The sequence below is a fragment of the Ananas comosus genome, linkage group 10, assembly GCF_001540865.1.
Source record: "Ananas comosus cultivar F153 linkage group 10, ASM154086v1, whole genome shotgun sequence".
In the NCBI taxonomy this organism is placed as follows: Eukaryota; Viridiplantae; Streptophyta; class Magnoliopsida; order Poales; family Bromeliaceae; genus Ananas; species Ananas comosus.
The window spans coordinates 7,619,520-7,633,141 of record NC_033630.1 but is presented as its reverse complement, the minus strand read 5'-3'; positions in this window follow the sequence as shown (position 1 = coordinate 7,633,141).

Sequence of the window (13,622 nt, the reverse complement as noted above, 5' to 3'; positions counted from 1 at the left end):
AGGCATTTTTACAAAAAAGCGAAAAAGAGCTGAGGAAAAGCCAAGCTTATAGTACAGAGCACATTTAACGAAAAGGGGACATGCAAAATATTATAAGTTATGGGCATCAACCCAAGAGCACAAAAAAGAGTTGAAGCCCCCCGACAGAAGCACGCAGAAGCTTACAGCACAGTACGGAGGCCAAGGTAGAAGCACAGGGCTAAGAACCCGAGCTTGATTCAGAGGGATCGGTCGCCATCGCAGTACAGGTTGCATGGAGGCGCTCGATGGTCGTACGCTGATCAGCAACCGCGCGGGCCAATTTCAAGTTCTCATCTATATACCGAACTTTTTCGGCAATAGACGAAGCGTAACAATCCCTGAGGACGCTGTGCTCACGCTTCAATTTATTTAGCTGGTCAAGGAGGTTGTTAGACTGAACCATAACATTATCATACATGCTTTTATACATTATACAGTCATCATAATTAATATCTTTTATATGAAGGTCCAGCTCCGATTTCATTCGATGAATAGCTACACATGCGGAATCATCCTTCGCAAGAAGAAAATAAGGGGATGCAGCACCCCAGCAACGGGCAATTTCGACAATTGCCCCGTTGCGAGCGATAGGCAGGTCTATATACGCAACATACCAGCCTTCACCACCGACCGTGGCAACACAATCAGGGACCCGGAAACCCAATTTCTGGCATATTTCGTCAAGTAACCTACTAAAAGACAACTGAACGATCGACATTCTGGAAAACTGCAGTTCAAAGAAAAAATTGAGTAATACAGAAAAACTATGCAGAAGTGCGAAGAGAACCTAGGAAAAGCAGCAGGCAGAGGGGCCCCACGGAACACCAGAACATCCATACGGGGGGAAGCGTTAACAAATTAGAGGGCGACGTATACCATAATTATAGAAAATAGGCGGGCCCTTTTGTTTTTCGGCAACCTTTCTAAACTTTTTTTTTCAAAACTACAGGGGCCTAGTAAGCACCGTAGCGGCATCTAATGAAAAATGCATACATTTATCGTGTTTTTTAAAGAGCAGGCTGGGTTACCACTCACCAAAAAGGGTCGAGAGGACAAATAGTAGGTAAGGGGCCTAGGCACCGAGAAGAACAGAGCAGCGCACAACCTAGGCAAAAGGCAAAGCAACGACATTAGGCACCCCGAGTTTTGTATATACAATTTCATAAATTAGACTCCACAAACCTCAGACCAGAACAGGGTACAGCAGCAGCCAACCAAGGAAGCAAAAGACAAAGCACCGACCTTAGGAACCCCAAACCCCAATAATTTTTTTGTGCAAACCCAACTGTCCAAGCCTTGGTCCCAACAGAGGGCCAGAAGCACAGGGGATTGGTAGAATCAAAAGGCTAAAGCTCATAAACAAAGCCAACCAACCCGCGGCATCTCTGCACATAGGCACCTGGATATTTATAGGCCGTTGCTGCAAGTGGAGAGGGAGAGGGGATGGGGCTGGCTCGAAACGGGGCAGGCTGCCCTGGGGAACCAGGCGTACTACCGCGTACTGAGAGAAAGAGAGGAAGGGGGCGAAGGGCAGACAGGGCAAGCGTTGTAGAGTAGAGTGCGATGATCACATACCAGATAAAACTTATGGCCACCAAGCAGGCCACATGTGGCGCCGGCGAGGAGAAGGATGACGATGGCCATGGGTATGCTCAGGTAGGCGAGTACGGTGCACGCGCGGAGGCGTACCGCGATGACCACCGCAGAGAGAGGCGTTGGAACACGGTGTACACCGGGGAAGCTAGGGCTCCTGCAACACCGTGGGCCCGCGAGTACGGGTAGGGAGCAACGCCCCACATCCCGCGGCGTCAGGAGACAGGGTCTGGGTGGTGCGGGGAGGGCGACACGCACCCCTCCGAGCACCCACGCAACGCGGGGCGAGCGCGGAGCACCCACACAACGCGGGGCAAGCGGGGGGCGCCGAGGAAGCGCCACGTAGGCCACAGTAACACTGAGCCTTTAATATATGTATTGATACTCAACTACTTAGATTATGAAGCCTACACTTTGTACTGTTCCGAAACATGTGTTCTGGAACCAACTCACAAGTTCCTAAGAAACAGAACACGTCCCTCAACTTTCGTGCTCAAGCTCCAAAACTTTAATGTTATGTTTCAGAATTCGACACTCTAGCCAAAACTCTTCAAGGGTTTTGAAGTTTGGGATATTACAAATTTAATCCTTTTTAACTTTTATCTTTGAAAAAGGAGAACGCTTGTACTAGAAGTGAGCTCCTTGTTTGTGGACTTGCTTCCAGTGTTAAGGTTTTTTAAAAATGTTTCGGTAATTGCTTCCACTTTATGGCAAATTGCTTCCAAGTTTCTCAAAAATAAATGCCAAAAAAAAGAACTCCTTGATGCCGAAACTTAACTTTATCTTTTCTCACATTTATAAACTTATATTTCTTTAATTAATTTTTTTAAACAAAACGTAGGTTTCCATGTTGCTGTATTTGGTTGGAGGGTGACTCGCTTGTCCTCATCATCATTTTAAAAGGAGACGACCAGCGTATCTGAAGGATTAGAAACTTCATCAAGTACTACAAACAACTCATTTCGACTTCTACAGAAGTTAAAATCCTGCACATCAATAGAGAGGTGAAGAAAGTAGATTCGCTTGCAAATAATGCTAGGTAGCAATCCTGTAATTGTTTGTTGGTTTTTACTAATCTAACTTCTTTAATTCGTATTGTAAAAGAAGATTATTGGGCAACTGTGATAATTATGGTGTCTAAGTAATAAATTACTGTTTTTATTTTTTTAGAAAAAGCGGCATTCATTGGCTAGCAAGCATTGTTATTCGACCTGCATGATTCCAAAAACCAATGTAGAAAAAAAAAACAAAAAAACAAAAAAAAAAATCCTGGAACATCGCATCTCTTCTCACAGCCATACTCCTTCCATGTTTCCATGTTTCTCAAAAAAGGCCAGGCACAAATAAATAAATAAATAAATAAAATAACAGAATCTTTAAAAACTTCAATGCAAATAGAAGTACGTCCTGGTTTTATTACTGTTGGAAATAATAGGCAGCGGAAACTTACAAACCGGATAGCTAACGTATCGGGGAGCCCGAATCGGATCGGATTACTTATTTTACAAGCCTTCTTGAATCGTCCTTGTCTCGATACTTCTGGATCTCCCACGTTTCTCGTCTTCTCCTTCGCGTACGCCTTACGTCACGGATCGGATACGGATCTATACGACGGATGCCAATCGAAGAGGGCTACCAGAGTCCTCTTCTATGTCCACACTCTAAAACCCCGGGAACGTAGGTGAAAATCCTAGAGAGGAAGAAGAGAGAGAATAATGGAATATTGAATTAATTCGAACATCAATCGTCTCAGATGCGAGAAACAAGGGGACGTATATATAGAATAACGGAACCCCTAAATATCCTAAATCTCACAAAGAGATTAAGATAAGAACTAGGATATGATAGATATCCTCTAGTAGATATGTTTCTTAACTGATAAGAAACATATAATTTATTATTATCATAAACCTATTAGGATAAATCACAATCCACATCTTAAGTGGATCGGGTTAAATCAAGACCCACCAATGTGGACACACCACATGGCTACAATCTCCCACTTGGCCACATTGGCCAATTCTCTCTCACTCATTCATCTCTTCATACGGGTAATGAAGCGTGCGACTGACGAAAAGAACAATGCAGGGTGCTATATTAAGTCACCACCCAACTAATATAGTACATCACTAACTAATTTGTCTATGCCTTAGACGTTCCAACACACACTCAGATCAAGCATCCAGTCCCTCTCTGTAATGACGGCTCGACCACACCGTTATTCTGTACTCATGATTATCTCAAGTAACACAACGAGATAACCGCTCGGCGCACTGAGTCATGAAGATTTCGCGTGGTGTGTTTCGAAACATCTCTACAGCGCCTGACTTAATCATATTGAGTCCAAGCACTTTCACTAGACGATGCTCGCGCAGATCGTATTTTCTCATGCGACCCTGGATACATGCCTAAGTTAAGTTACTTTGACCGTCCATTTCATAGATTATTCTAAGTCGATGCGCACAAAAAGGTGTTAGTGCTCAACAAGTGACATAGAGGGAAGAACTTATGTCACTCTACTAACTGGTCGCAGAACATACAGATATGATTATGCTATGGCCGGAGCTCCCATCTCAAAGGGTCAATGTCCACAGCTCTAAGAAACCATACGAACCTTAGGTCTAGGTACCAACTAAGATAATCTAACAACCACAACTCAGAGTCATCTCTCACTAACCTTGTAAGCACTAGTCCGGTACTATACAGGACTTCGATATGAAATTTCACACGAGAAATTTCATATCCAACACTTGGTCTCATCTTAAACTATTAAGGCGACTTTAAATTATATCGACCTTCATTCATCAACAATATATGAACAAAGTAACATATTACAACTATCAAGTTTAAATATGATTATCTAGGTCTCATCCGCTTCACCACATTAGATGTCAGGGCGATCACCGTGGTGAGTGGCGACGTGAGGTCCTGTGACTTAACGATATGTGCCTATCAATTACGCAATCACATAAAAGGAAACTAATTTCATTAATAAAGCGGTAAGATACAAAATATGTCCATATCAAACCTCACGAAGACCAAACTCCTAACATGGCTGGAACATACAGCTAGGCTATTGGCTTGGTCAAGGCGATCAGCCACCGATCCTAGTGGTGGAGATAGTCTGAGATGCCGTCGCTTAGCCAACATCTCTCGAATGTAGTGAAATAGGATATACAATATGCTTGGTCTGCATGATATTTGATTCTTTCACATACTCCGGCCAGCCATGCTGTCAGAGAACCATCTCAAACAAGGGTTTCATTCGACTCGAATCACAAAGTCGAAGACGCTGAGAAATCTCCTCAGCCAAACAGCCTCCTGAATGGCCGCTGAACAAGCAACGTACTCCACTTCCATGGTAGATAAGGCAACGCAGCCTTGCTTCTTACTATACTAGGAAATTGCGCCGCCTCCAAACACATAGCCTGAGGTGGACCTGCGCTCATCTCTATCACCGCCCCAATCAGCATCACTATATCCTTTCAATCTCAAGTCCCTACCTTGAAAACAGAGAACAAGATCACTGGTTCCTTTTAAATATCGAAGGATTCTCTTGACCGCTTGCCAATGAATAGGTCCAAGGTTGCTCTGGTAACGACTTACCAAGCTAACAGCAAAGCAAATGTCAGGTCGAGTACACATCATAGCGTACATCAAACTGCCAATTGCACTCGCATAAGGAACCCTACTCATTTGCTCCTTTTCTTTATCCGTTTTAGGGCACTGATCAAGACTCAGAGTGTGATTCTTTTCCACTGGAGTGTCAACGGGCTTACAATGATGCATCCTAAAACGCTCTAGAATCTTTTTAATATAAGTTTCTTGAGACAAACCAAGAAACTTTCTAGAGCGATCACGGATGACCTTCACTCCAAGCACATAGCTCGCCTCACCCATGTCTTTCATTTCAAAATTGAGAGACAACCACTCCTTAGTGGTATTGATTAACTCCATGTCATTTCCAGCCAATAGTATATCGTTGACGTATAGAGAAAGAAACAAAATCCCATTCTCTGTCTTCTTGACATATACACAGTGGTCCTCCTCTATCATGGACATACCGATAGAGATGATGGCTTCATGAAACCTGAAATACCACTGTCTCAACGACTGCTTGAGACCGTAAATGGATCTTTTAAGACAACAAACTTTGTCTTCTTGACCTTTGAGTACAAAACCCTCAGGTTGATCCATATAGATCTCCTCCGCCAATTCTCCATTGAGAAAAGCTGTCTTGACATCCATTTGGAACAATTCCAAATCTAGGTGTGCCACTAAGGCTAGAATCAAGCGAATAGAGGCAAATCGAACAACGGGAGCAAACGTCTCGTTGTAATCTACCCCTTGCCTCTGAGTGTAGCCCTTAGCCACGAGCCGAGCCTTATATTTATCGATTGATCCATCCGCCTTGCGCTTAATTTTTAAAACCCATTTATTTCCAATAGACTTGCGCCCAGGCAGAAGGTCAACCAATTCCCATACTTGGTTCTTGCTCATGGAGTCCATCTCATCTTTCATAGCAGCCATCCACTCACTACAAGCTGACGTCTGTAATACTTCTTTATAAGAAGCAGGCTCATCATCATCGAGCAGAGTGCACATGAAAATATCCCCTTCGATCTCAAAATGTCGACGAGGAATATGTCCACGTTCACTTCTGCGTAATGGAGGGTCTAATCTGCCGACTTCCAAGGGTATGCTCTCACTCAAAGAAGCACTCCCACTAGCCGGAGGATCGCTACCACTTCCTTCAGCGACTTCGGGAAGTGATCGATCACCCTCAACCGCAGATGGGGTAGCGTCGTCCTGTAACTCATACAATCTGACGTCTCTTCGCATTTCACCAATGCTTGGAAAATCCCCTTCTAGGAATTCCACATCACGAGACTCAATCTCAGTCATACCACCATCTGGGTGTTCACCATACATCACATAGCCCTTCGAATTTTCAGGGTATCTGATGAACACATGCTTGCTCGCTCTAGGGCCGAGTTTTCCGAATCTATGTGAGAGGCTGTGAACATATCTAGCTGAACCCCAAGAGCGTAAGTAGTGTAAACTTGGTTTTCTACTGCTCCACAACTCATATGGGGTAGATGCACTGATTTGCTAGGGACTCGATTAAGGATGTAGGCTGCAGTCAAAAGAGCATCTCCCCAAAAATTTATGGGAAGTTGCGCTTGCGCCATCATCGACCTAACCATGTCTAATAGAGTACGATTCCTTCGCTCTGCAACACCATTTTGTTGCGGAGTACCAGGAATAGTGAGCTGTCTATTAATGCCCTTTTGCTCACAGTAAGTCTTGAACTGATCAGACAAGAACTCACGACCTCGGTGAGTGCGAAGCACCTTTACACTTCTTTCTATTTGATTCTCAGCCTCCGCAACGAAGCGCTTGAAGCAATCTAAAGCTTCAGATCGGCGAGAAAGCAAATACACATATCCATAACGGGAATAATCATCAATGAATGTGAGAAAATAGCAAGCACCATGCCGGGCCCTCACATTCATTAGCCCACAAATGTCTGAGTGGATTAGCTCTAAAGAATGAGAGGCACGAGTAGCCTTACTGAAAGGCTTTCTACATGCCTTCCCAGCCAGACAAGGCTCGCACACAGATAGGTCAACTTTGGCGAGAGACCCCAAAAAAAGCCTTCTCGAGCCAATCTATTCATTCTTTCTTGACCTATATGGCCTAATCTGGCATGCCATTTAACGGATTCATCACAGAGAATAGATGAAAAAGAAGGAGAAGCAAATGCAAATAAATCATCCTACAAATCTAATTTAAAGAAACAATCAACTAATGTACCATATCCAAATAAAGTACCATGAAAGAAAATATCAAGGCGATCTCTGTCAAAAATGGCTCTACAAAGCTTTCCAACTCCACCACAGGGAGCTTGATTTTGTTTCTTCTCTCCATTGTTGTGATGCTTTTTGTGCTTGGGTGCAATCCCACTGCGCTTCTCCGAGCGTGCAACAAGAGCGACAGAACGGTTCACTTCTAAGCGCTCTGCCTCGAGCTCGAGATGGCGCGAGATGTCATTAAACGTTTTAATGTTCTCACCGTGCGTCATCAGGAGCTTCATCTGGGACCATTCAGTATCAAGCAGTGAACGAATCACTGCTAGAACTTGTTGCTCATCAGTGAGCTCGTTTCCAGCAGTCTTAAGGTCCCGAATCATGGCGATCATCACACGAAGGTGCTCAGCCATTGAATGCTTCGGGTCTTTAATATACTGTAGAAACTTGAGATTTAAGGCACGTAGCCTCGTAGATGAAATTTGACCAAAAGTAATATTCAAATTGTCCCACATGTCCTTGGCAGTTTCAAAGATCTCAAACTATCCAATGAGGTCGTCTTGTATGGCACACAACAAAGTATACCGAGCAGTTCGATCCTCCTTGACCCATTTGTTATAGATCTCTTTATCATGCTCAGAAGCAATGCCTTCAGCAGGCAGAACTCTTTTGACAGAAAGGGTTTCTAGAACCCCTTATTCATTGAGCAGGTATTGCATTTTCCTATGCCAAATATCATAATTCTTTCCATCTAGCTTATCACCCCTGGTGAGATCAGCTATGATGTTCTTGGAAGTCATTTCACTACATTCAAAAAAATAGGTTTGGACATTAGGCACATATTCCGAAAAAATTAACAAGATTGGAATATTATCCTCGACACAACGGGATCGAAAACTTCGCTATGCTCGTAATCATCATCCAGTGTCGGTTCAAAATATCACAACCTTATTAATTTTCTATTAATTTTGAAACTTATCCAAAAGTTGGAACTCATCTATTTTGAAGAACATATCTTCTCTTTAAAAAAGAATTTATATGAGGAGAACTAATCTCATAATATCATCACACAGATAAAAATAAGTACTTATGCCAAAATTTAATTTGAAAAACGTCGACGCTGCGCAAAACACATTCCTTTATAAGGCCTTAATTATTACATCACCTTTTGCATAATTAAAACCTACTACATCACTACAAGATGTACATTATAAAAGGAATGATCTACAGGAATGCTGCACACGTCGAACCCGTCTTTCCAAAATTAAATTTTGTTAAAAAATCACCGAATAACATAAGTACTTATATGTGAAACAATATACAATCACATGCTACATGAGCATTAATTACACCCATAAAGGATAAATAAAACAAACAACTCATGCATGCTTTTTTTAAAAAAATATGTATCCCAAAAAAAATTTACCATGCAGGAAAAAAATATCCACATAGGAATTTTTTTAAAATTTTTTATTTTTTTTTTTTAAATCTGGACTGTGCGCGGCGAGCCGGGCTGGCAAAAAAAAAAAAAAAAAAAAATCGCCCACAGCGCGCGTCTGGTTGGGGCCGGGCCAGCAGGCCCCCTACACTGTGCGCGGGAGCGCTCCTGCGCCCTCTACAGGCCTGGCCTGCGCGCTTCGGGTGGGCCGGGCCCACTCGGTGCGCCCTGGTGCAGCCTGCCCCTGCGGCAGGGCTAGGCCCGCGGGTGCGGCCGGCAGCCAGCAGTCCGCATCGGGCCAAGCCCGTGCGGGTGGGTCTGGTGCGCCCCGCTTGCGCCGCGGCTGGGCAGGGCCTGCCAACCCGCAACGGCGGCCACGCTGGACCATATGCGCACAGGTAGTGGGCCGGCCTGTGCGCTGTGCATGGGCGCGCGCGCGCGCGCTGCGGGTCCGCTCGGTGCGCTCGCCGCGCCGCCGTGACCGCAGCGGGCCGGCCCGCTCGGTGCCTTGGGTGCAGCCCGTGCCCGCAGTGGCCCGACCTGCGCGGAGCCCGTGCTTGCGAGCCCGCACCCGCAGCGGGCCAGGCCCGTGCGGTGAGGGCGGTTGCGCTCCGCTCCCGCAGCGGCCGGGCCCGCATGGCGCGTGCGGTGCGCCCGCGGCCACAGCGGGCCAGGCCGCGCCGTTCGCGCGGTTGCGCCCGCGCCTGCAGCGGCCTGGCCGGCGGGGCGGGCGGAGCACCCCGCACCCGCAGCGGGCCGAGCCTGCGCGGATGCGCGGCGCGCGCCTACACCGGCAGCAGCCGGCCCGCGCGGCTGCGCGGGTGCGGCCCGCGTCCACAGCAGGCCACGCCTGCGCAGGTCGCGTGGGAGCGCACCTCACCCGCAGCGGGCCGAGCCCGCGCGATGCGCGCGGTGCGCGCCACGCCCGCAGCGGGCTGAGCCCGCGCCCGCAATGCGCGCGGTGTGCGCCACGCCCGCAACGGGCCGAGCCCGCGCGATGCGCGCGGTGCGCTCCTGCGTCCGCAGTGGGCCGAGCCCGCGCGATGTGTGGGGTCGCGCGCCGCCGCCCTCAGCGGGCCGAGCCCACACACTGCGTGTAGGTGCGCACCGCCGCACGCAGCAGGTCGCGTCAAGCCCGCTTGCAGTAAAAAAAATTGCACGAAAACAACGTATGTTTAAAAAATACTAACTTAAAAAAAAAGACGCATATCTTATAATCAATTTTAGGAGAACTAAAACTAATTTAGTTTTCCCTTCTTCTTTTTAATCGATTCACATAGAAAACGAAAAAAAATTTGTAGAACCAATCTACTAAAATTGATTAACGAATGCGATCTAAAAAACATCACAGGCATGATCATAAGGCGAAAACAAGCATGCAGTCTCTGATACCAATTGTTGGAAATAATAGGCAGCGGAAAATTACAAACCGGATAACCAACGTATCTGGGAGCCCGAATCGGATCGGATTACTTGTTTCACAAGCCTTCTTGAATCGTCCTTGTCTCGATGCTTCTGGATCTCCCACGTTTCTCGTCTTCTCCTTCGCGTACGCCTTACGCCACGGATCGGATACGGATCTATGCGACGGATGCCAATCGAAGAGGGCTACCAGAGTCCTCTTCTATGTCCACACTCCAAAACCCCGGGAACGTAGGTGGAAATCCCAGAGAGGAAGAAGAGAGAGAATAATGGAATATTGAATTAATTCGAACATCAATCGTCTCAGATGGGAGAAACAAGGGGACGTATATATAGAATAACGGAACCCCTAAATATCCTGAATCTCACAAAGAGATTAAGATAAGAACTAGGATATGATAGATATCCTCTAGTAGATATGTTTCTTAACTGATAAGAAACATATAATTTATTATTATCCTAAACCTATTAGGATAAATCACAATCCACATCTTAAGTAGATCGGGTTAAATCAAGACCCGCCAATGTGGACACACCACATGGCTACAATTACCATTTCTCATTTACAAAAGGAGCATACCATCAAGAAAAAAAAGAAGAAGAAAATCACTGAGTGATTCGGTTCATGCATCCGAAGTAGAAAAGATTCTCGAGCTAGATAGAAACATGGGGATTATGCCAAATTAGCTCTCGACAGCGGCGAAATGGAAAGGTTAGACTACAAGGGTACGTAGACTGTTCTATTAGCATCTGAACTGACTTTTTAATCTGAAATTTGAGACAGACTTCAAATAATGTTTCAGTTTAATCCTTATCTTCAATCAAAACTTATTGCTTGTACTTGTTTCTTGTAATTAAAGCTTATTTCTTCTGCTTGGTCCTCACCTTCAAAAGACAAGTAAGACTTTACAGACATATACTACGAATATTAGTATTTATTCAATTTTAATATGATGTAAAATTTTATTTTGGTCTATGGGCCTCTTGGATGGCCCAATATCAAATGGGTTCTGCTTGAAAGTTTTTCCTTCACTTACTAAATATGAGTTTAATCCTAAATGGAAAACTCATGAAAAGTGATAGTGCTTTATATTCTTCACTATCTCTGGTCATTTGCTTAGGTGATAAAAAGAGTGGTGTCATTCACTTATCACACGCATGCATAGCACAAGCACAAGCGGTACCATCCACTTACCACACAGACAGTCTTGGGCTACTCGCCGTAATACTTTAACCCTATCTTCTATTTTTATTCTTTTAATTTTGTTTAGCTTAATATGCAGAGGTTTACAACTAACTCTTCCTCGATTCTTTTTCTTTTCCACTGCTTCTGCTCCTTTTCTTCTATTACTCCTTCGATGTTTTGCTAAATCTCTAAAAGCCTTCTTAGTTCACAATGTACTGCCTTGAAGACGTGCTAACGAAATGGTCTGTAATTGTTGAATCGTTAGAAGTAATTACAAAAGCCTTGTATGTAGAAAGGGCAACCTTCTTTCTAAGACAATTCATAGCACCCCTTGACCTACAAGCCTCACCTAATTTCATTATCTCTATTATACTTGAAATATTATTTCTTGCTTGCATTTTTCAAAAAGAATTCTTCACTATTTTAAAAATCAAATGTTTAAAAAAAAAAATATTTCTACTAAAAGAATAGAATTATTTCCAACAATGAATTCCTCATTTCTTCATCCATAACATACTATTAATTAAACCACGTGATTTCTAAGTAGATAATAGATTGCAACTCAATGGATGGTAAGGTTGAATTATAAGGTTGAATTATAAGATGGCAAAAAGAGTCGATATATGGATGGTTCGAGATTGTACAAATGCATAAGGTGTATGCAACAAGTTTCCTTTACTGGTAAATATACGACTGAAGTGAAACTTTTTTAAGAGTTTAGGCTGCATTTGGAAATGAGATAAAATCTTCAAGGTTAAAATTCGAGTACATTTATTTTCTAGGATTGAGAGGAATAATAGGTTTTTTTTTCTTGTTTGGTCATAATTTTGCTAATTCTCTGGAATAAGCTAAATGATGTTTGGTAACTTTTTTGAAAGAAAAGATGAATAGTTGAAAAAAGTGATTGATTTTTTTTTAAAATGCCAAGTTGGCCCTTATGGGTGTAGTATGTCATTTTCTTTGCATATTACACATAGGCCAATTTGGATAAAAAATCCACAAATTTTTAGCTTTTGCAAAACTGGACCATCTTTTTCGATTTTGCAGATTCGGTTTGAATTTTCAGCAAACTAACCAAAATACCCTTATTACTTTTTCTCTCTCCTTTTTCTCTTTCCTTTTTTTTTTTTTTTTCTCTCGTTCATTTTTTTTTCCTCTCGCCGAAGAAGGCAGTGGAGGCAGAGGCGGAGGCGGAGGCGGAGGTGGAAACGGCCCGCCTCACCTCTCACTCTCATGCCCTCGCCCGCGCATCCCCCCACCTTCCTCACCTTCGACTCCGTCAAGGCCGCACCGTGACTCTTTTGTTCCTTCTCCGACCCTCCTCCACCGTCTCCGACGACGACGCCTCTCTCGCCCTTCCCCGCCCTTCTCGTCCTCTCCCTCTCCCTCCTCCTCCGCCGCCTTCGACGACGACACATCTTCACAGACGCCTACGCCGCGGAGGTCGCTGCAGCTCCGCAGCCTCGGAGCGGGGGGTCCTTAGCGGCGTTGTCGCTGGCGCCGTGACCGTTGGTAGAGAGGGGTGACAAAAAAAAATTGTAGAAGAAGGAAGAAGAAAAATATAAAAACAAAAAATTATAGTAAAAGGAAGATGAAGATGAAATTGCACCGTTAAAATAAAATTTCACTGTTTTGAAAGAACGTTGCATTATTATGGACATAAGTTACTCTTTAAACGAAAATTACACTCTTTGGAAGATATTTACACTGTTTCTTCTCTTATTACACTATTTGAGATGTAAACTGCATCCTTTAAGATAAAAGTTACACTTTCTAAACGAAAGTTGCACACTTTGAGAGATATTTACACTGTTTCTTATCTTTGTTGCACGTTTCAGATATAAACTGCACCCTTTAGAGATATTTACACTGTTTCTCCTCTTATTGCACTGTTTCTTCTCTTGTTACACTGTTTTTTCTTTTTGTTGCACTCTTTAAGAGGAGAAACGGTGCAACAAGAGAAAAAATAATGCAACAAGAGGAGAAATAGTGTAAATTTCTCTTAAAGTCTACAGTTTACATCTCAAAGAGTGCAACAAGAGGAGAAACAATGTAAATATTTCTCAAAGAGTGCAAATTTCGTTTAAAGAGTGTTACTTTTATTTTAAAGGATACAGTTTACATCTCAAAGAGTGCAATAAGAAGAGAAACA